The 23200-nt window shown below is 49.0% G+C and overlaps 1 protein-coding gene across 1 annotated transcript in view; it reads right to left on the minus strand.

Annotated features, from left to right (window-relative positions):
- Positions 1-23200, minus strand: part of FAM168A (family with sequence similarity 168 member A) — a 183334-nt gene that overhangs the window by 118983 nt on the left and 41151 nt on the right. The window contains exon 2 of the mRNA XM_065678926.1: positions 16968-17058. The gene's annotated coding sequence lies outside the window, so the exon portion shown is untranslated. The remainder of the gene's footprint in view (positions 1-16967; positions 17059-23200) is intronic.

Consider the following 23200-nt stretch of genomic DNA (forward strand, 5'->3'; position numbering starts at 1 on the left):
GGGGTGGCCTTGGCAGTGCTGGGAATGGTTGGACAGGAGGAGCTTAAAGAGCTTTTCCAACCTGGTTGATTCCATGATTCTATGATTCAGCTGCATTCTGTGCAAAGTTTTACTGTTAATGTTTTAAAACCACCATTAGGTTTTAGGCTACGTGTGTCAATGAAGCCTGCAGTTCAGCAATGCCACCTCAGAGGCTGTTTCCTACCTCACCCATCACCACCAGGTCACTTCTGGCAACTTGTTGTATGCAGAACTAGAAGAAAACCAGACTCTTTAACCCGGATTTAACTACTCACAATACATTAAAGATGAAACCTAAGCCCATTTTCACATGTGATTTCAATACCCTATTTACTTACCCCTTTTCCACTCTCCCAGCTGTCCAAGGTTAGTGCTTGCTGGGTCCCTACACCAGAGGCACATCTTGCAGGGTCTTAGCAAGAAATCCCATGGGATTTCTAGTCATCAACAGGGTCCTGCAGGAAGAAAACCTGATCCGCGTTGCCTGTTGGAAGGTTCTCCCAAACACAGAAGTAAGAGCTGGGAGTTGGTATGGGAGAGGGATTTAATGGTTCTGGGGTAAAAGGAGACCCCAAAGGCAGTCTATTAATAATTTATTATTATTTTTAATGTATAGATGTGCTATTTCCATAGCTGGAGACCAACTGGCATCATTCTGATCCTTCATCCGGCCTAATGGCATCAGTAGCTTCGGGTCATTAGATTAGCCTTACCTCTGCCAGTGGACCATCACTTTGTGTGGCTTGTGAAAACATGACACTCCAGGGAAAATCAGGTTTCACCTACGTGTTTGGAAGCCTTCTACCACTTTAACAGGCAAAAAGAGGACTCAGGCATTTACAAACAGCTGCAGACCACCCAAATGACTGAGTCTTTTCCAAGTTCCATATTAGCAAGGAGAGATAGAGTTCGGGTTTGGTGCATCTGATGCTCTGAAGCAACGTTAGTTCTTTGCTGTTTGACTTCAAGACCTCTTTCTCCAATATACCTCTTTAAACAATAATGACAAGAATGAACACTGACAGTTACAGAAAGCACTCTCACATCCCAATAACTCAGTATTTTATAAGCAGGAAGAGACTTGTCAGCCCAAAGCAAAACTGTTCACACAACATCACTCACCTACTGCCATCAGTGAGCCCTGGCGCCGTTTTCCTTAGTTATCCTCATCATGTTACCCCAAAAATGAGGAATTCTCAGGCTAAGCCTGAGACATAGTTCAGTGCTTTGAGTTACTTCCAGCATTCCTTTCCTTCCCCTGATTTCCCCTGGATTTCTTTCACTGTTTCCTCTCTTAGCCAAGAGCAGTGAATAGAAACCCACTGCACATCCATAGGAGATAATGGTCTAATATACATGGAAACTATTTCCTACAGTAGAAGAAAGCAGCCGTCAACAAGACAAATGGATGGAATTCCTCATTTCTAAGTGTTTCCGGATGAGTAGGAGAAGGAAACAGGAATGTTCTGGCTCTCCCTGAAATGCATCTGCAAGATCTCACTTGTCCCATATCCCAGAATCAAACCAACCCCCATTAAAAGCCACGTGTGCTGTTCCTAACTTGGGAATATTGTACATTCCCTGGTTTTGGGGCGCTTTTAATGGATTTCTTATATATTATTCAATAGGAAGAACTGGCTTTAATATGAGGCCTCGGAGGACCGAGCATGCTGTCAGTCATCCATGAATTCTGCTACCAAACAGCACTTCAGATCCTCGCTGCCAGGAATAAAGGCTTTTTTGGGACAGGGAAAAACTGTGACTGAAGCTGTTGCCAAGGACTTTCTGCTGGGAGTGACATGGTTACATCGTATGACATAACTTGTCTGGTTCTATCCTGAATATCTGCTCCATTATTCCTGTTTCAGAGCCACCTCGTGAGTCAAATTCTGACCTCCACGACTCAATGCTTGCGCATGTGGGGAGGTGAAGAAGTATAAAATGAAACCATTTTCATAGAGTCCCAGCCTGGTTTGGGTTGAAGGGACCTTAGAGCTCATCCAGCCCCAACCCCTGCCACGGGCAGGGACCCCTTCCACTGGAGCAGCTTGCTCCAAGCCCCTGTGTCCAACCTGGCCTTGAGCACTGCCAGGGATGGGGCAGCCACAGCTTCTCTGGGCACCCTGGGCCAGCGCCTCAGCACCCTCACAGGGAAGAGCTTCTGCCTAAGAGCTCAGCTCAGTCTGCCCTTGGGCAGGTTCAAGCCATTCCCCTTGGCCTGGCCCTACAGGCCCTTGTCCCAAGCCCCTCTCCAGCTTTCCTGCAGCCCCTTTAGGCACTGGAGCTGCTCTCAGGTCTCCCCAGAGCTCAGCAGAGGGGCAGGATCCCCTCCCTGAGCTGCTGCTCACGCTCTGGGGGTGCAGCCCAGCACACGGAGGGGGTTCTGGGCTCAAGCGCTCACTGAAGCCGGGTCATGGGGAGCTGCTCCTCACCCAGCACCCCAAGTCCTGCTCCTCAGGGCTGCTCTCAACGCTTTCTCCATAAAAGTTACTGGGAAAGGAACTGCTCAAGGTTGGGCAATAGGCACTGGTTGACACGTGAGGATGTAAACGGTTTCAGTTGTCACAGCAAAGCTCAGAGAAGCAATTTCTTACTTCAAGATTTCATCTTCAAACCCTTATTTCTGTTGCATTTAAGAACTGAGGCTCCTTTCATCAAATGCCCAATACAACAGAACTAACAAGGCTGTATGTGAAAAGAACAACTGCTGTGGTCACTAAGAGCCAACAGTCACAGTGTCACGGAAGCCAGGATTTCCAAGTCCAAATGAGCACAGTGACATGGAAACGTGATGCATTTCTTTCCAGGAGGACTTTAACATAAGACAAAAGCATGCAAGAGCCTTAAGGGAAAAGGTGAGGAAATTAAAGACAATAGATTCTGCCTGAGGAGATGCACCAGAACCTCCAATGGGAAGAGATGGAGAAAGGTCCTCAGGAAACAAGATTAATGGGAGCAAATGAGTCAAAGTCCAAACCAAGGGCAGCACACACAGAACACCACAAACTACCCAGAAAATGTTTCTATCAGATATAGATCTACTCCACAGGTCCTATTTTCCAGATATAGAAAAATCAGGCACCTCCAGAGAGCTCTTGGAGGAATACAAGGTGGAAGAAAGAGTAAATACATACTAAAGGCTACAAAGCCAGAGCTTCTTTCCTTCAGGAAAAGCTTGGAATGACCCGTCCATGATGTTTTCATAAATCCACTGTTCTATTCAGTTTGCTCATTACAGAACAGCAGGAGATTGTACTTATCGTTAATAAGTGTATTAAGGATTATCATGGAATTACCCAAAGTCTCATTTCACACGAAGTGAACCGGCTGGAACGATGCATTGTCCCACAATGCTCAGATAAACACACACAGCACGAGAAGCAAAAGAACTCAGGCTAAATCCTCTGCTTGTGGCTATACAGTAATGCCTAAAAGGCGCAAAACTGGGGGGAGGACCTCAGAAAGCTATTAATAAAAGCCTTATCAAGACACTATTAAAACACAGAGTTAGAAGATAAGAGGACAAGGGACTGTCATGGATTAGAGAGCGGTGAAGCCGTAGGAAACAGCCTAGTATTAAACACTGGATTTTGAGGCTCCCAAAAGGGTCACAGCAAGGTGCTCCAAGCTCCTTTACAAGGCCCAGCAGTACTGCATGTATGGTGCTGAAAGTGGGAAAGAGTGAAAGGGATACAGCGATGTTTGCAGAGGTGAAATTACCCACAATGGTCACCATTAAGTTGGGAGTTTCAGAGAGCCCTGATGGAAGTGCAGCCGCTGACATCTGCTCAGAGATGCAGTGTCCGATGGGACAGGCAGTAGGAAGCTCTTCCCTGTGAGGGTGCTGAGGTGCTGGCATAGGGTGCCCAGAGAAGCTGTGGCTGCCCCATCCCTGGCAGTGCTCAAGGCCAGGCTGGACACAGGGGCTTGGAGCAAGCTGCTCCAGTGGAAGGGGTCCCTGCCCGTGGCAGGGATTGGGATTGGATGGGCTTTAAGGTCCTTCCCAACCAAACCAGGCTGGGATTCTATGGTTTCGCAGGTGGGATTGAAAGAAATAGAAGCAGATGCACACAAAAGATGCCAATCATGATGAGAACTGAAGGTTCAGCTCCGTGTCTGCCTTTCAAAGGGAAAAGAAGAATTAAAGCAGCAGAAAGGAGAAGGAACTCTTTTAACAAATACATATTGTTGAAGGCAGAGCCATAAGGAATCCTGTAATGTTCCCCTTGCATCCACAGCAATCTCTGGAGCCAGGGGATGAAAACAGGAGGAACAAAGGTATGTGGGTAATTGTTTCCTCTCATTTTCCCAGCACAGATATTCCTAAATACAAACTACATATTCCTAAATTCAATATTCCTAAATATACATGGATTTACTCAAATGATCAGGAGAAAAGGAATGACTTCATCACTGTAGCTCACACTACTCACGCTACTTGCCCATCCATCCCCTCTTGGTGAGGCAGCCCATCACAACTGCTCCTCTGACCACTATTTGAGTGATAACCTGCTCCCAAGCAATCCTGTTTGAAATCAACATTCCCATTCCTGTATGGCATTAAGCTGGGATCCTGCAGACACAAAACCTTCACCCCCAAAAAAAGGCATTTTTTTTCCCCAGCAAATTATTTCAAGGCAACAAAAGGAGTAATTTTGGTTTTCCCTTCAAGCAAGTTTCTGTTTGAGGAGGAAAATGGAAAGCACATTTCCTCTCGTGTGGAAAACACTGATTGCTCTACAGAGACCTATATTGTGCTGATAGACTTCCAGCGCAAAAGAACTCTGGAAAATGAATTTTGCAAGCCGTAAAAGACAGTGAAACACGGACAGGAACACTTGGGAATACCTCCCCCCCTCTGTAATCCCTAGGGATAAACCCCAACAAATTCAGAGCCTTGTTAATTAGCTCCGATTGCCTGTACATGGAAAACTGAACTCCCCTCCCGCTGCTCCGGCAGGAATCTGCAGTCAGGACGCGTTCAGCATCGGATCAGCTGCAGCCAGCGCCGGCTCCGACAGCAATGGAACGTTTGGCAGCATTCCTCAACCTGCTGCCGACGAAAAGCACATTACAGCAGCCTGCTGGAGCCCGACGTGACAAATAGAGCCGTGATTCCTAACGGAATTGAAGCGAGATGCACGGGAAGGCAGCGAGTGGAGAACTCGCCACTGCTCCATGCTGGGAGCTGGGGGAAGGGAGAGTGAGGATGCTACAGGCACATACTGGCATCATCATTCTGTATGGAGAGACTGGTAAGGGGAGGGGAGGCAGCAGAGGAAGGAAGTGATGGTAAAGAAGCTGCAATGGTTTTCTTATCCAGCATCATTACACTTAAGCTCCCCCTCTGCTGCGCTACAGGGAGATCCCCCCTGCAGTCCTGCTCCAGCTCTGGGGCAGCAGCACAAGAGGGACGTGGAGCTGTTAGAGCGAGGCCAGAGGAGGCCATGGAGCTGCTGCAAGGGCTGGAGCAGCTCTGCTCTGGAGCCAGGCTGAGAGAGCTGGGCTGGGGCAGCCTGGACAAGAGAAGGCTCCTGAAGGGGAGACCTGAGAGCAGCTCCAGTGCCTAAAGGGGCTGCAGGGAACCTGGAGAGGGGCTTGGGACAAGGGCCTGTAGGGCCAGGCCAAGGGGAATGGCTTGAACCTGCCCGAGGGGAGACTGAGCTGAGCTCTTAGGCAGAAGCTCTTCCCTGTGAGGGTGCTGAGGCGCTGGCCCAGGGTGCCCAGAGAAGCTGTGGCTGCCCCATCCCTGGCAGTGCTCAAGGCCAGGTTGGACACAGGGGCTTGGAGCAAGCTGCTCCAGTGGAAGGGGTCCCTGCCTGTGGCAGTGATTAGGACCGAATCAGCTTTAAGGTCCCTTCAACCCAAACCGCTCTGTGATTCCACGATTACTTTCCAGAGTCTGCAAGCTTTCTACCTATAATCCCTTTTAAATGAACAAGAGAATTGCTTACCAATCCTGAAATCCCTGTTATTTGAACATTAAATACAACATATTTATGAACCCCAAACCAAGTCCACCCGAGCAACTGAAGCTATCAGCTCATAAATCCCCATCAAAACTTTTAATGAACTGACAAACATAATCCTCAGGCAGCACCTGTGAAACAACCCTCACAGCCCATTGACGCACTGGTTTATTGCTATGCAGTGATGCATAGCAAAGGGTTCAGTCCTTTTCCAGGCCTTTGTCCCGAAGAAATTCCTTTCAAATCTGACCTACCCATGGACAAGGCACCTCTGTGAATGCAGTGTTGCCATGCTCCTTCCCAAAGTGCCTGTATTGAAGCCCCTTCAGAAGTAAGACTGAAGCTCGCACTGTGCTAATAGATGTGTCTTGGACAACTTCTGGAGGGTCATGCATTGACGTTATCCCCTTGATCAGTTTTCCTTCCCTGTGAAAGATCCAAGTGCAATCAGTGCCTCCTTTAAGGAAAGGTAAATAGGATACTGGCCGCCCAAAGTTGCTTCCAAGCCTATTATAGAGTCACAGAAGGGTTTGGGTTGGAAGGGACCTTAAAGCTCACCCTATCCCAACCCCATGCAATGAGCAGGGACACCTTCAGCTAGATCAGGATGCCCAGAACCACATCCAGCCTGGCCTTGGCTTCCTCTAGGAATGAGGCAACCACCACGTCTCTGGGCAACCTGTGCCAGTGCCTTACCACCCTTAGTGTACAAATCTTTCTTCCTCACATCACTGTACAATTCCCGGATAGATCACTTCATCTACAACACCTGGTTTAGGTTCCTATAAAGGAGACTAATTTTCACTACATACCTTCAATAAGCACATGTGTATATCCAGTAATAGCCACCAACATAGGCATTTCTCCCAATGAGAACAAGCAGCCATTGGAATAATCTCCCCAGGGAAGTGGTGACTCCCAAGCGTTGGACACTGTTAAGATTGGGCAGCACAGGGTGCTGGGCATCCAGTCTAGGTCAGGCTTTGCCAGGAAAGGCTGAACCAGATGATCCTTGAGGTCCCTCCAACCTGGGATTCCATGATCCTCTGATTTCCACACTTTAATACGAACCATGGAAACTAAATATGTGCACGGAACCCATCTCCAAAATGAGGGAGAACATCGGGCAAAAAGAACTTGTCACAACATTCCGAAGGCAGCTTTTGCTCCCCTACCAATTTGTCCCAACGTTTTTGTACCTGACCTTCTCTTCATCACGTAACTGCACCACATCCAAGGGTAAATAGGATCCCAATGATCTCTCAGGAGCTGAACTTCCCAGCAGAACACTTCCAAAGAAAAAGAAGGTCAAAACTTGCCCTCAGTAGAAGGAAAACTTCAAAGGAGCAGGAAACCAGCTGAGCTGATACCGTTTCCTGCTCAGAATGTATAGCTTGCAAGGATCCACTCCCCACTGAAAAGCTCTGCAGCATGGACCCAAGGAAAGGCTGCTGAATGTAAAGCCATAAAAGAAGTGGATAAGGTTAAGGGGAGCTGCTGTGCTGTATTTTGTGCCTGAATACAGCACTGGATGTGAAAACTAAGATGACATTTTAAAACCAAGGGCCACCAGCCAGAACTCACTCATCTTCTTTCATAGACTCCACTCCCAAGGGGCACAGACCACATACTCCCAAATCATCCTCTTCTGTCCCAAATGGTCTGTGGGATTTCATGCGTTGAGCAATGGGAGATTGAGAGGCTCTGGCAAGGGTTTTGTGGGATGAAAAGGGGAAAGAGGGAACCCTCAGCCTTGAACTAACACATGGGAAAAGGGAATTAAATCTTCCCAACCCCGATGTCTAGACAGTGGCAGCGCCTTTGTCTTTGCGAAGGGGAATTAGGACACAATCCGGCTGCGCTGCTCCTGGTTTGACATGAAAGCTGGGAGACTCTTTGGACCAAACGCCTGGCCTGGTTCCAGAAACTACTTTGTTCTGAAGCAACTGAAGCAAAGGAGGTCTGTGAGACAAGAGAGCAGATTCCTGCCCAGCAGTCACAGCAATTAAGTGAGCTGCCTTGATGAAGAGTTAAAAAACATTGGAATAGACCCCAAAGGCTCAAAGGAGCGGGAGGAAGTCATTGTGAGAGTAGGTCAAGGCTCCAGGGGGATTACCTTTTCAGTTTGAGGCTTAATGCTAGAGACAGCCTTCGAAAAGCTGACCAGGGAGATTCTGCTGATGGCAGGGATGACCCCATCACATCAGGATGCTCAAGCACGGGTCAGGAATTAGAAGTGAATGCTGAGAGTTAGGATCAAAAATGGCACGACAAAAAAGTGCCTTTTCCTTCCCTCCCCTTGTCTTAAATACATATCTATTAGAAAAAAACAGCTCATTATTTTGCATACCTGGCATTATCAGGTTATCCAACATCTCAGCAGGAGAACAGCAACCACAGAATCATCATAAAGTCACAGAACGGATTGGGTTGAAGGGACCTTAAAGCTCATCCAGCCCCAACCCCTGCCATGGGCAGGGACCCCTTCCACTGGAGCAGCTTGCTCCAAGCCCCTGTGTCCAACCTGGCCTTGAGCACTGCCAGGGATGGGGCAGCCACAGCTTCTCTGGGCACCCTGGGCCAGCGCCTCAGCACCCTCACAGGGAAGAGCTTCTGCCTAAGAGCTCAGCTCAGTCTCCCCTCGGGCAGGTTCAAGCCATTCCCCTTGGCCTGGCCCTACAGGCCCTTGTCCCAAGCCCCTCTCCAGGTTCCCTGCAGCCCCTTTAGGCACTGGAGCTGCTCTCAGGTCTCCCCTTCAGGAGCCTTCTCTTGTCCAGGCTGCCCCAGCCCAGCTCTCTCAGCCTGGCTCCAGAGCAGAGCTGCTCCAGCCCTCACAGCAGCTCCGTGGCCTCCTCTGGCCTCGCTCCAACAGCTCCATGTCCCTCTTGTGCTGCTGCCCCAGAGCTGGATCAGGGCTGCAGGGGGGGTCTCCCCAGAGCACAGCAGAGGGGCAGGATCCCCTCCCTGAGCTGCTGCTCACGCTCTGGGGGTGCAGCCCAGCACACGGGGGGGTTCTGGGCTCAAGCGCTCACTGAAGCCGGGTCATGGGGAGCTGCTCCTCACCCAACACCCCAAATCCTAAGCTCAGTTCTAAGCACAGACCTCTGGTAGGAGGACAGAGTGGCCATTACATAGATTTCAGGACACAGGGCCTCTCCTCTATTTGATTCAATTCCACTGGAGCTCGAACTTGGTTTTATTAGCCACCGGTATGATTCCACTCCCTCAATTACTGCACTATCTGAGCAGGTAATAGCCTCAAAATTGAAGGAAGGGCTGCTTATACTTGTTGGAGCTGCAATTGCTGGTGAGATTCTCCCAAACTAAATCCCTGCTATGAGACTGCTGGGTAAAAGTGCTCTAATCGAATCCCAGATCATAGGAGAAACTTCAAAGATTCACTTCAAAGCCCTACTTCAGCAAACAAAGCTGTTGAGTCAATTTAATGCTTCTCCTACTGGAAAAAGCCACTTCCTTCAAGTGGGGAAGGAAAACAAACGATGGCAAATCAAAGACTGAACCATTTGTGGTAGCTGTGAAGAGCCATCCTCAGGCTGTAGCTGTGAAGAGGTGATGGGCTCACATTTCCCTGGCTGCCCCAGCACATGGTACAACAGTCCCTGTGCACTGGTGGTCCCAGCACGTTGGGTTTATGTCTAAGGATGTGCTGACTGAGAGTGGAAACCAAAATAGAACCATAGAAGGGTTTGTTTTGGAAGGGACCTTAAAGCCCATCCAGCCCCAACCCCTGCCATGGGCAGGGACCCCTTCCACTGGAGCAGCTTGCTCCAAGCCCCTGCATCCAACCTGGCCTTGAGCACTGCCAGGGATGGGGCAGCCACAGCTTCTCTGGGCACCCTGTGCCAGCGCCTCAGCACCCTCACAGGGAAGAGCTTCTGCCTTATCTCCAACCTGAACTGCCCCTGTTTCAGTCTGAACCCATCACCCCTTGTCCCATCACTGCAGTCCCTGATGAAGAGTCCCTCCCCAGCATCCTTGTAGCCCCCTTCAGACACTGGAAGCTGCTCTTAGGTCTCCACACAGCTTCTCTGCTCCAGGCTCAACAGCCCCAAGATATTCAAGGCCCGCCTGGACAAGTTCCTGTGTGATGTACTGTAGGTTACCCTGCTCTTGCAGGGGGGTTGGACTAGATGATCTTTTGAGGTCCCTTCCAACCCTTGGGATTCTGTGATTCTGTGATTCTGTGATTCTCAGCCTGGCTCCATACAGGAGCTGCTCCAGCCCCTGATCATCCTCGTGGCCTCCTCTGGACTTGCTCCAACAGCTCCATGTCCTTCTGATGCTGAGGACCCCAGAACTGCACCCAGTGCTGCAAGTGGGGCCTCACCAGAGCAGAGAGGAGGGGCAGGATCACCTCCCTCAACCTGCCGCTCACACTCCTCTGGATGCAGCCCAGCACACAGCTGGTTTCCGCACTGTGAGTGCGCACTGAAGCCAGCTCATGTTCAGTTTCTCATCGACCAACATCTTCCCAAGCCTAATTAAATCCATTAAAAACAACTCTGGGAATTCTGCTTCCACTACCCCTTCCTGAAAAACGGCCCAGCAGCAGGTCTCAGTTTGGGTTTTTGCAGGAAAGGAGATAGCAAACATCTATTTTAAGGTTTCTTGGAGAGTGCATTGCGAACAGATAAACCACTTCTGAAACAACATGCATCTGCTCCACTTCAGCCCGGCCCTCATAACGATAACTCATCACTCAATATATCCTTTTACCTTCTTCCCTAGAGAAACAGGCTTGAGACAGATTTGCACTGATTCAATGACACAAAAACTCCTAAAGAAAACAGAAAACAAGGAGCAACTTGAACCCTGGTTTCCCAAGGAGCTGTTTCTTATGTCGAGTGACGCTGATCAAGTGGAAGCTCGAAGCTTCTCCCATGAGCGGGGCACTATCACATCACTGAAGATTTTCTGGCACCTTCTGTGCTATTTTATCCACTAAGAACTCTTGTGCCTTTAACTCATGAAACCCAGAAGAACTGAATCACCTCCAAGACCTCTCCTTCCCTCACCAGACTTCCAAAGCTGCCAAGATGGAACTGCTCGCAGACAGCATGAGCCATAAACCCGATCTCACTGAAATACCAGGGGTTAGGAAATGGTTAAATCCTAGTTATTGCTTTACATTTACCTCCTGATTCTAAATGAATCTCAGACTAAGCTCCCTGCAGAATTGCTCTGCTTTCCCTACCACCAAGCTCTGCGATGTATTTGAGGAAAGTAGGTTAGCAATGCTGACAAGGCTCATGAAAATCAAAGCATCCTCCTGCCAAGACTCAGTCCCAGGTCCTATTCACCCTTCTTCTGCCCATATCCTCTACCTGCCCAGTCCACACAGTCCTCCTCTGAGTGAGCACATTCCCCAAGCCCTGTTAAAGGCTGTTTTTAATCCCAAACTCTAATAAACCAATGATTCAAAGCCAGGATGGACAAGGCTTGGAGCAAGCTGCTCTAGTGGAAGGTGTCCCTGCCCACGGCAGGGGTTGGAGCTTTAAGCTCCTTTCCAACTCAAACCATTCTTTGATGCTATGAGCCTATGAAATGAGCCCAAATTCCTAGCTCACCTCTTTTGCTCTAGGTTACAAGCTTCCCAAGAAAGGGGAATCTTCCCCTGGAGAGTCCCCATCACACAGCACACATCTTGTGCCACACTGAGAGCCATAAAGCAGAAGCAAATGCTTTAAACTCTTTCTGAAAAGCAAATATTGCAGAGATGACCAATTACCATTAATCACAATCCAACTGAGCAAGCAAGGAGAAACCATTTGTATTCTAAAAGTCAGCCCACCTCACAAAAAACAGGTTTTCAGATGTTACTGATGTCTTTTCCCATTATCTGAGAGCAGGGAAGGAAGAGACCATCAGGAAATGCTTATATTATGGCAGAGAAAGCACAAGAAAGAAGGAACAATGATGACAATGAGTGAGAGGATGATACTCAGTCAATTCAAGAAGGACAGGGAATTGCTTGAAGGAGTCCAGCGCAGAGCCACAAAGATGATTAAGGGAGTGGAACATCTCCCTTATGAGGAGAGGCTGAGGGAGCTGGGTCTCTTTAGCTTGGAGAAGAGGAGACTGAGGGGTGACCTCATCAATGTTTACAAATATGTAAAGGGTAGGTGTCAGGATGATGGAGCTAGGCTTTTTTCAGTGATATCCAGTGATAGGACAAGGGGCAATGGGTGTAAACTGGAGCATAGGAAGTTCCACGTTAACATCAGGAAGAACTTCTTTACTGTAAGAGTGACAGAGCACTGGAACAGGTTGCCCAGGGGGGTTGTGGAGTCTCCTACACTGGAGATATTCAAGGCCCGCCTGGACAAGTTCCTGTGTGATGTACTGTAGGTTACCCTGCTCTTGCAGGGGGGTTGGACTAGATGATCTTTTTAGGTCCCTTCCAACCCTTGGGATTCTGTGATTCTGTGATTCTGTGAAGTGCACACAAAAATCATGGAATCATGGCATGGTTTGGGTTGCAAGGGACCTTAAAGCTCCTCCAGCTCCAACCCCTGCCACGGGCAGGGTCCCCTTCCACTGGAGCAGCTTGCTCCAAGCCCCTGTGTCCAACCTGGCCTTGAGCACTGCCAGGGATGGGGCAGCCACAGCTTCTCTGGGCACCCTGTGCCAGCGCCTCAGCACCCTCCCAGGGAAGAGCTTCTGCCTAAGAGCTCATCTCAGTCTCCCCTCGGGCAGGTTCAAGCCGTTCCCCTTGGCCTGGCCCTTCACGCTCACCAATGCATCCCATCCAGATGTGAAAAAGAGTATTTCTCTGTTAATATATATATAAATTTCTGGGCAATTCCTTTATAACTCTATTGCTTCTGATTGCCCAGGGCTCTTGCTCTTCAAGCCCAGTCACTGTATCTCACACTAAACTCTCATTATACAATCTCCAGCACAAATAAACCACAGATACAGACCCTGGAACCAGCTTAGGCAAAAATCAAAAGCCCACAAAGGGCTAGATCAAAAGCTGGCTCACACCAACTCTATTCTTTATGCAGGCAACCAAGAGCAATTAATGCTTTTAATGTCAGTTTACCCCTTTTGGCACTATAAATCAGAATACACAGCTTTTATGAGCTAACAAAGGATCTATGCAAGGTGCAGCTTAACCAGACCCACAAATTCAACTGCACTTCATCAGAAACAGGTATATTTAGGAGGCACTGCGCTCCATGAGCAGAATTATCTGCAGGGTGTACACAGAGAACATGCATTTATCAATACAAACAAGGCTGGCACACCGGGAGGAGGTGGTAAATTATACATCTGAAAGAAAGGCCACCGCTTCCAGTGGCTTTGTGAGAGTGGAAATGTGGAGCAAACGCTGCAGGGAGGCAGTAAGGGTGTAGGGAACATACTGGATGGTTTCCTCTAATCTCATCTCAGCTACAGAGACTGCAAGGACTGAGCACACTTGTACTGCACACTTGTTCAGCAGGAACAGAAAATCATTCCTCAAGTGTATCTCCTACCATCACCCACTTGGATGGGCCCTTCAGGAGCATCTCTGTAGTGTGTCACACCCTCTCGCATGCAGCACAGAATCCCAGCCTGGTTTGGGTTGAAGGGACCTTAAAGCTCATCCAGCCCCAACCCCTGCAACAGTCAGGGACCCCTTCCACTGGAGCAGCTTGCTCCAAGCCCCTGTGTCCAACCTGGCCTTGAGCACTGCCAGGGATGGGGCAGCCACAGCTTCTCTGGGCACCCTGTGCCAGCGCCTCAGCACCCTCACAGGGAAGAGCTTCTGCCTAAGAGCTCAGCTCAGTCTCCCCTTGGGCAGGTTCAAGCCATTCCCCTTGGCCTGGCCCTACAGGCCCTTGTCCCAAGCCCCTCTCCAGGTTCCCTGCAGCCCCTTTAGGCACTGGAGCTGCTCTCAGGTCTCCCCTTCAGGAGCCTTCTCTTGTCCAGGCTGCCCCAGCCCAGCTCTCTCAGCCTGGCTCCAGAGCAGAGCTGCTCCAGCCCTTGCAGCAGCTCCATGGCCTCCTCTGGCCTTGCTCCAACACATCCATGTCTTTCTTATATCAGTGACCCCAGAGCTGGATGCTGCACGTAACTTGGCTTGGCAGGGATCACCTTCCATATCCCATGCTCTCTGAAAGGAGATCTAATCTCTAAAGCAGAGCTGGCAATTGAAGAAAACTCAAGATCTGTGAACATGACATTTGCTCATGCGCTACAAACATCCCCCAATGTACCCAAGCTCCAACAGCAAAGAGATGCCCATCAGCTGCTGGTAAGTTGCTTCCCTTCAGCTCTGGATTTGGTGCATTCCCAACCATTGAAGACCACCAAATGGACCCCACCAACCCAGTATAAATGATCAGGAGACTAACGATCTGGGATTTTCCATATGGATTCAGAAACATTGAGGTGAATGGAGCAGAAATATAAAGTCCAGGCCCAGGTATCCACTCATGTCACACACACTGCATAAACCCACCCTAATGTAAAAGCTCATTTAGAAACGCTTACATCAACCCAAACCACTACACAGATAAGAAGGTATTTTTAGATACATGTGGATTTTACACACACAGAGTGATTATTTAATAGCTGGAATTCCACTTTGGATTTGGGGGAGTGGGGTACTTCCCAAGCAGGAAATAACCTAACTTAGATAAACTAAGTGAGGAGGACAGGCACACACCCACAGTCAAAGAGTTTACCTCAACAGGATTTCTGAACACTGCTCATCATTATGAGTCTAAAAGGAGGAAGCTCAATCCAAGATAAAGACACATGGAAAATAAATGTTTGAAGTGGCTGGTGGAGATCCCAAGCAGGACAGTCACAGGCTGCAGAGCAACCCTGATGAGCCTGAAGAGGACAACCAGGAGCTGGTGGACCCCATCTCCACAGGCTCCATCAATTCTACTTGTGGTCTCCATGGAGCAGGCTGGGAGCTCACAAACCAGCACATACAAACCTATATTTCTTAATCTGGAGCTGAATCATAGAATGGATTGGGTTGGGAAGGACCTTAAAAGCTTCCAGATCCAACCCCTGTTTGGAGCAGAAGCCCTTTGAACTTTCTGTCCCCTCCACCCAAGATGGGTTCAGTCGCTGAGGTAGGATGAGGAAGAAACAGCAGCAATAGTCTGCTTTGTCCATAACCAAAGAGCAGCACCTAATCAGGGCAGGGTTGCTCCCAAAGCAGGGCTGAAGGGCTTCTGTGTGCTAAAATATTGGGAGAATCATAGAATTCCAGAGTGGTTTGTGTTGGAAGGGACCTTAAAGCTCACCCAGTTCCAACCCCCGCCATAGGCAGGGACCCCTTCCACTAGAGCAGGTTTTTCCAAGCTCATTCTTCTTCCTAACAGGCTCTTGTCCCAAGCCCCTCTCCAGGTTCCCTGCAGCCCCTTTAGGCACTGGAGCTGCTCTCAGGTCTCCCCTTCAGGAGCCTTCTCTTGTCCAGGCTGCCCCAGCCCAGCTCTCTCAGCCTGGCTTCAGAGCAGAGCTGCTCCAGCCCTCGCAGCAGCTCCATGGCCTCCTCTGGACTCAAGGATGAGGAGCACAGGATGCCCAAACGTTCCATCCCTGTGCAATGTGGTGGATCACGGAGCAGAGAGCACCCCTCAACACTGCTGCTGTCTGCCTGCAACTGGTTTCCAGGAAATCTGCCTTGAGTGGGAGCAGAGCACTCAGCGGCGATCCTGGCTGCTGACATTTAAAGTTCATGTGACTAAGCAGAAAGCAAATCATATAAAAGTCAACCCTGTTTTTCCCATCCTCCTGCACAGGAACAGCTGGACTGGGTCAGTGATGCTTTGGATATCCCAGTGTCTTCTCTGCAGCAAGTGTGGATACCTAGGGGAAAAGCTAAGCCCAGGGCAGCAATACAGTGCCATTTGCTGAGCAAACTCTCCAGCCCATAACTGTGTGCAGCACAGGGATTTCCTCAAGTGTATGTTCATTTTTAGCCATCAGCTGCATGGCTTTAACCTGCCTGAGGGGAGACTGAGATGAGCTCTTAGGCAGAAGCTCTTCCCTGTGAGGGTGCTGAGGCGCTGGCCCAGGGTGCCCAGAGAAGCTGTGGCTGCCCCATCCCTGGCAGTGCTCAAGGCCAGGTTGGACACAGGGGCTTGGAGCAAGCTGCTCCAGTGGAAGGGGTCCCTGCCCGTGGCAGGGGTTCGAACTGGATGAGCTTTAAGGTCCCTTCCAATGTAAACCAGGCTGGGATTCTGCGATTCCATGATTTTACACCACTACATTAAGGTATTTGATTGTTTTCTATATAAATGCTTTCACGTCTTACAACACTAGACACCATACACAGAAATAAATGGCTAAGGTAGAAGCAGCTCAGACCATTCTGCAGAGCACAACACACTGAAAGCTGGTATTTAAAGAAAAACTGTTTCTAGTTTTCCTTTACAAAAGGCTGCAACAGAAACTACTCGCAAAGGATTTCCCTGTCCACAGGCACATGGCACAAACTCATGCCAAGAATCCTGCCTTTGCCACGGCAGGGATTCTGACCCAGGCAGTGAACACAACGGTGCTCTTCACCTTCTTCTTACTACAAACCAAGACTAAATCATTTACTAAGAAGATACCGAGACTCATAAACACTTACAAACCCCTTCACTCTCACAGCTCCTTATGGGAGCAGCACATTCGTGCTGTGTGCTCCACTCCAGCCTGCTGAGCACCTCAGCTTCATTAACTTTAGAAATCAACACAATGCAACGCACCAGACACTGCTGCTGGAACTTCAGTTTATGCATTTCTTCACCCCAAAATCACTTGCTGCTTTTAAAACATGTGATCCTGTACCAAAGGTCATTTAACATAAAGAAGGGTCCAACCCACAGCAAACACCAACACTTCAGAATCATCATTTGAACCTCCACAGCATCCGAAGCTTTGCTGCCTGTGGAGGGAAAAAGGTGTTTGGAGAAGTATCTAAACTCAAATGAACAGCACACATAAAACAGGGATTGATACCTCTTGGATCTGAGCTTCCTTTGGATGGAGATAATCCGGAGAGGAGCGTGCCTAGGGCTGAAGGGCAGAGTCTTCACAGCATTCCACAGCTCTGCAAGAGACACAAGAGGAAGAGAACGCCGTGAGGATCCAAAGACAAACCTGTCAGATGGAAACCTCGGCTCCTGGAGCAATGAGAGGTCTTTATGTCCACCAGAGCAGAAGGAGCAATGGGCACATGTAAGAAGTGCAGTCAGAAAAGGAGGAGCGATGGAGATGAAGGATAGGAGGAGGGGAGGGAAGGGATTCCGGAGCTGGCAACCAGACCTGCAGTTGGACAAAGACAGCATGATTGATGTGAGTGGTCTGCAGCTCCTGTTTCCTACCTGCTGCCATTAAACACAGATACACAAACACGCCGCACCTCTCCTGCAAACAAATATCTCCATTTCCCTTCCTGCTCCAGTGGAAGGTGTCCCTGCCCGTGGCAGGGGTTGGAACTGGATGAGCTTTAAGCTTCCTTCAACCCAAACCAGTCTGGGATTCTATGAGATTCAACACAAGCACCTTCAAATCACGACACAGAATCCTCCTCCAGCTCCATGCTACAGCTCAGTGACTCCGGGGGCAACACTCACCCCTGCATCTTGCACACAGACTACCCCAACTATGCTTTGCCTACACTCTGCTGAAGAACAGAGTAGAAACCAGCAGCAAACAGCATCAGAAGGGGATGAAATCAGAACAAGGGTCCTCTCAGCTTTCAAAAGGGAGAAAACAAAGCTCAAGCTTCCATTTACCTACTTGTTAATGAGGATCTGGGACTGAACAGGATTTAGCCCAAGTTTTACACATCCCTCCTACACCTCCCTTCCCAGCTGACATAAAAGCTCAAAGGACTGAAAACAAACACCTCGGAATAAGTACAGCACAAAAAAAGCTCTTGAGCAGCTCCACATGCTTTATGCATTATAGAGGGGAACAGAAACCCCACTGTTCACAAGGCAGGACCCCTGCTCCTTCTAACAGTTGTTTATTTTAATCAGCCCGCTACCAAAAGGTTTACATTAAATATATATTCCATTCCTTGGAACCACAGATCCAGTGTTTGTGTTCCCTCAGAAACACCCCTGGGGAGAAGAAAGGACACAGAAAACCACAGAATCATGGAAGGGTTTGGGTTGAAGGGACCTTAAAGCTCCTCCAGCCCCAACCCCTGCCACGGGCAGGGACCCCTTCCACTGGAGCAGCTTGCTCCAAGCCCCTGTGTCCAACCTGGCCTTGAGCACTGCCAGGGATGGGGCAGCCACAGCTTCTCTGGGCACCCTGGGCCAGCACCTCAGCACCCTCACAGGGAAGAGCTTCTGTCTAAGAGCTCAGCTCAGGCTCCCCTCGGGCAGGTTCAAGCCATTCCCCTTGGCCTGGCCCTACAGGCCCTTGTCCCAAGCCCCTCTCCAGCTTTCCTGCAGCCCCTTTAGGCACTGGAGCTGCTCTCAGGTCTCCCCTTCAGGAGCCTTCTCTTGTCCAGGCTGCCCCAGCCCAGCTCTCTCAGCCTGGCTCCAGAGCAGAGCTGCTCCAGCCCTCACAGCAGCTCCATGGCCTTCCTTTGGTTGCATGTCAATGAAAATGCTGAGCTCCTTTGGGAATGCTGATCCATCCCACCTTTCCCTGCAACAGAACATCAAGAGAGAGGTTCTTCAAGCCCAGCAAATGAAACAGCATGAAATCAAAAATTAATAAAAGGATAAATCTTCATTTTTACTGAAGTTTCTTGAATCTCCTGCTGCAGGAAACCACCACCCGAGATGGCATCCTTGCGGAGAAAGAGGAACTTACTACACTGATGCTCCAAAGTCCAATTAATCCCAACACTCGCTACCAAGAGCATGAATGCACTTGGGAAAACAACTCAGCAACATTTCCACCTGTAGCAAAGCTGCTTGACTTCTGTATTTCCACCTTATGAAAAGCATATTCAGTACTTGCAATTCCATAGAACCATGGAATTTTCTGTTGGAAGGGACCTTAAAGCTTATCCAGTTCCAATTGAATTGCCACAGGTAGGGACACCTTCCACTAGAGCAGCTTGCTCCAAGCCCTGTATTTCACCTTGGTTTTAAGCTTTTTGACTCCCCTTTCTGGTCCCCAACACAAAGACATAACTCTATAATGGATAACAAACATCCTTAGGAAAGAGAGGAAAGACTAAGAGAATTCCAGCAGAAACAAGGACTTGACAGATCCCATCACATCAAGCTCTGCAGTGGCAAATTAGTGTCTCTTTGAGCACATTCTGTACTCCAAAGTAGCCTCAGTGCTTCGAGAGGTACCAAATATAACCCAGCCCCATTTTAACTCCCTTCCAGGAATACACACAGCCAGTTCTCAAGGATACGTGGGCTGCAGTTTCACTTCCAAAAGCTTCAGTAACATTTGATGTAATCAAACAAATGGCTCCTTTTGTGGCAAGAAAGAAGCAGAAAATAACCTGGGGTCAAGGAAAAGGGGGAGAAAACCACCTCCTCCAGGTCTTCCTCCACCTTTAGTGACCTTGGATAAGCACCACGTGCAGCTACCCCAGACTCGGCATCAAGCACGGCATCGATGATCATTCCTTCCACTGCTTTCACACTCCCAATGCCTTTGCCATTATGATTTCATTTAGCAGAGCAGCTTTGACAGCTCCATTTGCTTCTCAAGTCCAAGTTTTGGAACATTTTTACATCTTTACACTTGGAAGGAAGTCAATAAACTCAGCTCAGCAAATAGTAAAGGTTCCCTGGATGCATCCAACACCGCTACGTGGGTTGAATACGTGAGGGTTTCAAGGCACCACCTCAATTTAGCAGGAGGACAGTATGAAACAACCTTAATGCCATGGGATTATCAGGAAGTTCACCTTTTGTTCATCTCTAGCTGCTAAAGAGACAGAGGGAAGTATTGTACCAGCTCCCATTAACCTTGTCAGTGGGATCATTCTTTAGCTGCAATAGCATCAATAGCTTCTTGTATTGTGCTGCCACGCAGAAGCGCAGTAAGATCACCCTTTTGGAGGTGGGTTTTGGTCCCTTTTCTGCTTTAGCTTGACCAGGAGTCAAAACTATTAGGTACATAATGACTGGACTGCAGAGAGAAGCTGCACTGAGCCGCCCTCCATCACCATTCAAAAACCAGTCATAAATGGTCAGGATATAAGGGAAATGATTCAAACAGGTACTAACACAACAGAAATGCCCCATCCCTGGCAGTGTTCAAGGCCAGGTTGGACACAGGGGCTTGAAGCAACCTGCTCTAGCGGAAGGGGTTAGGAAGGGGCTTGGAACTGGATGAGCTTTAAGGTCCCTTCCAACACAAATCATTCCATGATCCTATACGAAATCCAGTTTCAAGCGGATTTTCCACTTCAGTGAGTGAGAAGATGCAGGATGCAGATCTAACTGCTGCCGCTGCCATAGCTTCCTTCATGCTGTACCCCAATATCCTACCGTTCTTCAACTGCAGCCCTGGACTGCCACGCTCGCTGACCACAGTGATGCCAACCACCACAAAACTGAGATGGACTGGCAGAAACACAGCTACTCCCAAGCAAGGCCTTTGAGCAGAAGTACAGACATTCATCAGAGAATGAGGAAAACAAAATACATGTCACAGAGGGAAAACAGGAGGAGGTATCAGACTGGAAAATTTAGGGACATATCATATTGGGAGGTTCTGCTGGCACCACCATGTTCATGGAATCACAGAATCCCAGCCCCGTTTGTGTTGGAAGGGACCTTAAAGCCCATCCAGCTCCAAGCCCTGCCACGGGCAGGGACCCCTTCCACTGGAGCAGCTTGCTCCAAGCCCCTGTGTCCAACCTGGCCTTGAGCACTGCCAGGGATGGGGCAGCCACAGCTTCTCTGGGCACCCTGGGCCAGCGCCTCAGCACCCTCACAGGGAAGAGCTTCTGCCTAAGATCCAACCTAGAGCTCCCCTGTTCAAATTTCAACCCATTATCACCATTATTCTTCTGTAATTCCCCTTTTTTATCCATGACTTTCGTTCTTTCTGCACAAGTGGGCTCCAGTGGTAGGAGCTGGGTACACACATTATAAAACAGATTAAGAATTAATTAGAATGTGGTGATTAAAGACCTGCCTTGGTAGATTGCAGATCGCTCTGATACAGCAGTGTTAGCAGAATTCAATACAAATACACTCCACAACTACTTATCAAGAGGAGATAAAAGCATTTCCTAAGTGTCTGACATGCTGGAGAGTAAAACTAAACATGATCCACTGAGCAAATAACTTGATTCAGTTGCAAAACTTTCCTATGAGCCAATTTTCTGTCTCAAAAGCCTTCTGTATCGCTTGAGTCCCTCGAATGGCACAGCCATCCATCAGGACACTCACTCAGACTGGGATTTTTTAAGGAAGAAAAAACATTAGGAGCTAAAATCCAGTAGGACAAAGTCTAATGATGCTTGTCTGGAGCTGGGCACTTTGCTTTAAATCTTATTCTGCAGAATTTTGAGTTTAATCCTTTGAGTATCCAAACCCAGCAACATGGAAAGGGATCTTCTGGGCTCCAATAAATACAATTAAATTGGCTGAGATTGGAGATAAATGTCCCTTTGGGTAACAGGGAGAGACAACACTGAGCTTGTGTAGCCTCATACAGGGGGCTTGTCCTTGTATCCACATGTTCCTCTGTATGACAGACAAAGCACAGAATTCCAAACTGGTTTGGGTTGGAAAGGACCTTAAAGCCCATCCAGCTCCAACCCCTGCCACAGGCAGGGACACCTTCCACTGGAGCAGCTTGCTCCAAGCCCCTGTGTCCAACCTGGCCTTGAGCACTGCCAGGGATGGGGCAGCCACAGCTTCTCTGGGCACCCCGGGTCAGCACCTCAGCACCCTCACAGGGAAGAGCTTCTGCCTCATCTCCAACCTGAACTTCCCCGGTTTCAGTCTGAACCCATCACCCCTTGTCCTGTCACTGCAGTCCCTGATGAAGAGTCCTTCCCCAGCATCCTTGTAGCCCCCTTCAGACACTGGAAGCTGCTCTGAGGTCTCCACGCAGCTTCTCTTCTCCAGGCTCAACAGCCCCAATGTTCTCAGCCTGGCTCCATACAGGAGCTGCTCCAGCCCCTGATCGTCCTCGTGGCCTCCTCTGGACTTGCTCCAACAGCTCCATGTCCTTCTGATGTTGAGGACACCAGAACTGCACACAGTGCTGCAAGTGGGGTCTCACCAGAACAGAGTAGAAGGGGAGAATCATCTGCCTCGACCTCCTGCTCATGCGCCTTCTGATGTAGTCCGCTTTGTTTTCAATTCCAGCAGGAGAAATCCTTCAGAAGTAGATGTTGAAGTTGTTCACCTCCTGCTTCATCCATATTTCAGCGCCAGTTCCTCAAGTATTGATTCTGGATTAGCTATTCTCACTTGAGCAATTCATTTATTAGCAGACACTTGGAGGTTTCTAAGTCCCAGATGACTTTGCATCCAAAAGAAAGCAATTTCATTATCTAAGATTAGTGCTGATAGAAGGAAACAATTGACTGCACTAGTGACAATACTGAGCCTTCAGAAAGCTTTAGTGTTAAAAAATGATACACAGCCATCATTTTATGAATAAAAACTCACCTTTCATTGACAGCAGCCTCAGTTTGACCTTTATGTCTATATAAAAACTAAATCTAAGACAAACACTGCAACACAAACCTTCACAGCATCACAAAGGAGGGATTTTTAGTGTGAGGTGTCCCTGCCCATGGCAGGGGGGTTGGAACTGGATGATCTTGAGGTCCTTTCCAACCCAAACTATTCTGTGATTCTATGATTCCAGATGAAGAGAGGCTGCAAACACTGGGGCTGTTGAGCCTGGAGAAGAGAAGCTGCGTGGAGACCTCAGAGCAGCTTCCAGTGTCTGAAGGGGGCTACAAGGATGCTGGGGAGGGACTCTTCATCAGGGACTGTAGGGATAGGACAAGGGGTGATGGGTTCAGACTGAAACAGGGGAAGTTCAGGTTGGAGATAAGGCAGAAGCTCTTCCCTGTGAGGGTGCTGAGGCGCTGGCACAGGGTGCCCAGAGAAGCTGTGGCTGCCCCATCCCTGGCAGTGCTCAAGGCCAGGTTGGACACAGGGGCTTGGAGCAAGCTGCTCCAGTGGAAGGGGTCCCTGCCCGTGGCAGGGGTTGGAGCTGGAGGAGCTTTAAGGTTCCTTCCAACCCAAACCAGGCTGGGATTCCATGATAATCACTTTTCTGCTTGA

Source organism: Lathamus discolor, chromosome 4 (genome assembly GCF_037157495.1).
Source record: "Lathamus discolor isolate bLatDis1 chromosome 4, bLatDis1.hap1, whole genome shotgun sequence".
In the NCBI taxonomy this organism is placed as follows: Eukaryota; Metazoa; Chordata; class Aves; order Psittaciformes; family Psittacidae; genus Lathamus; species Lathamus discolor.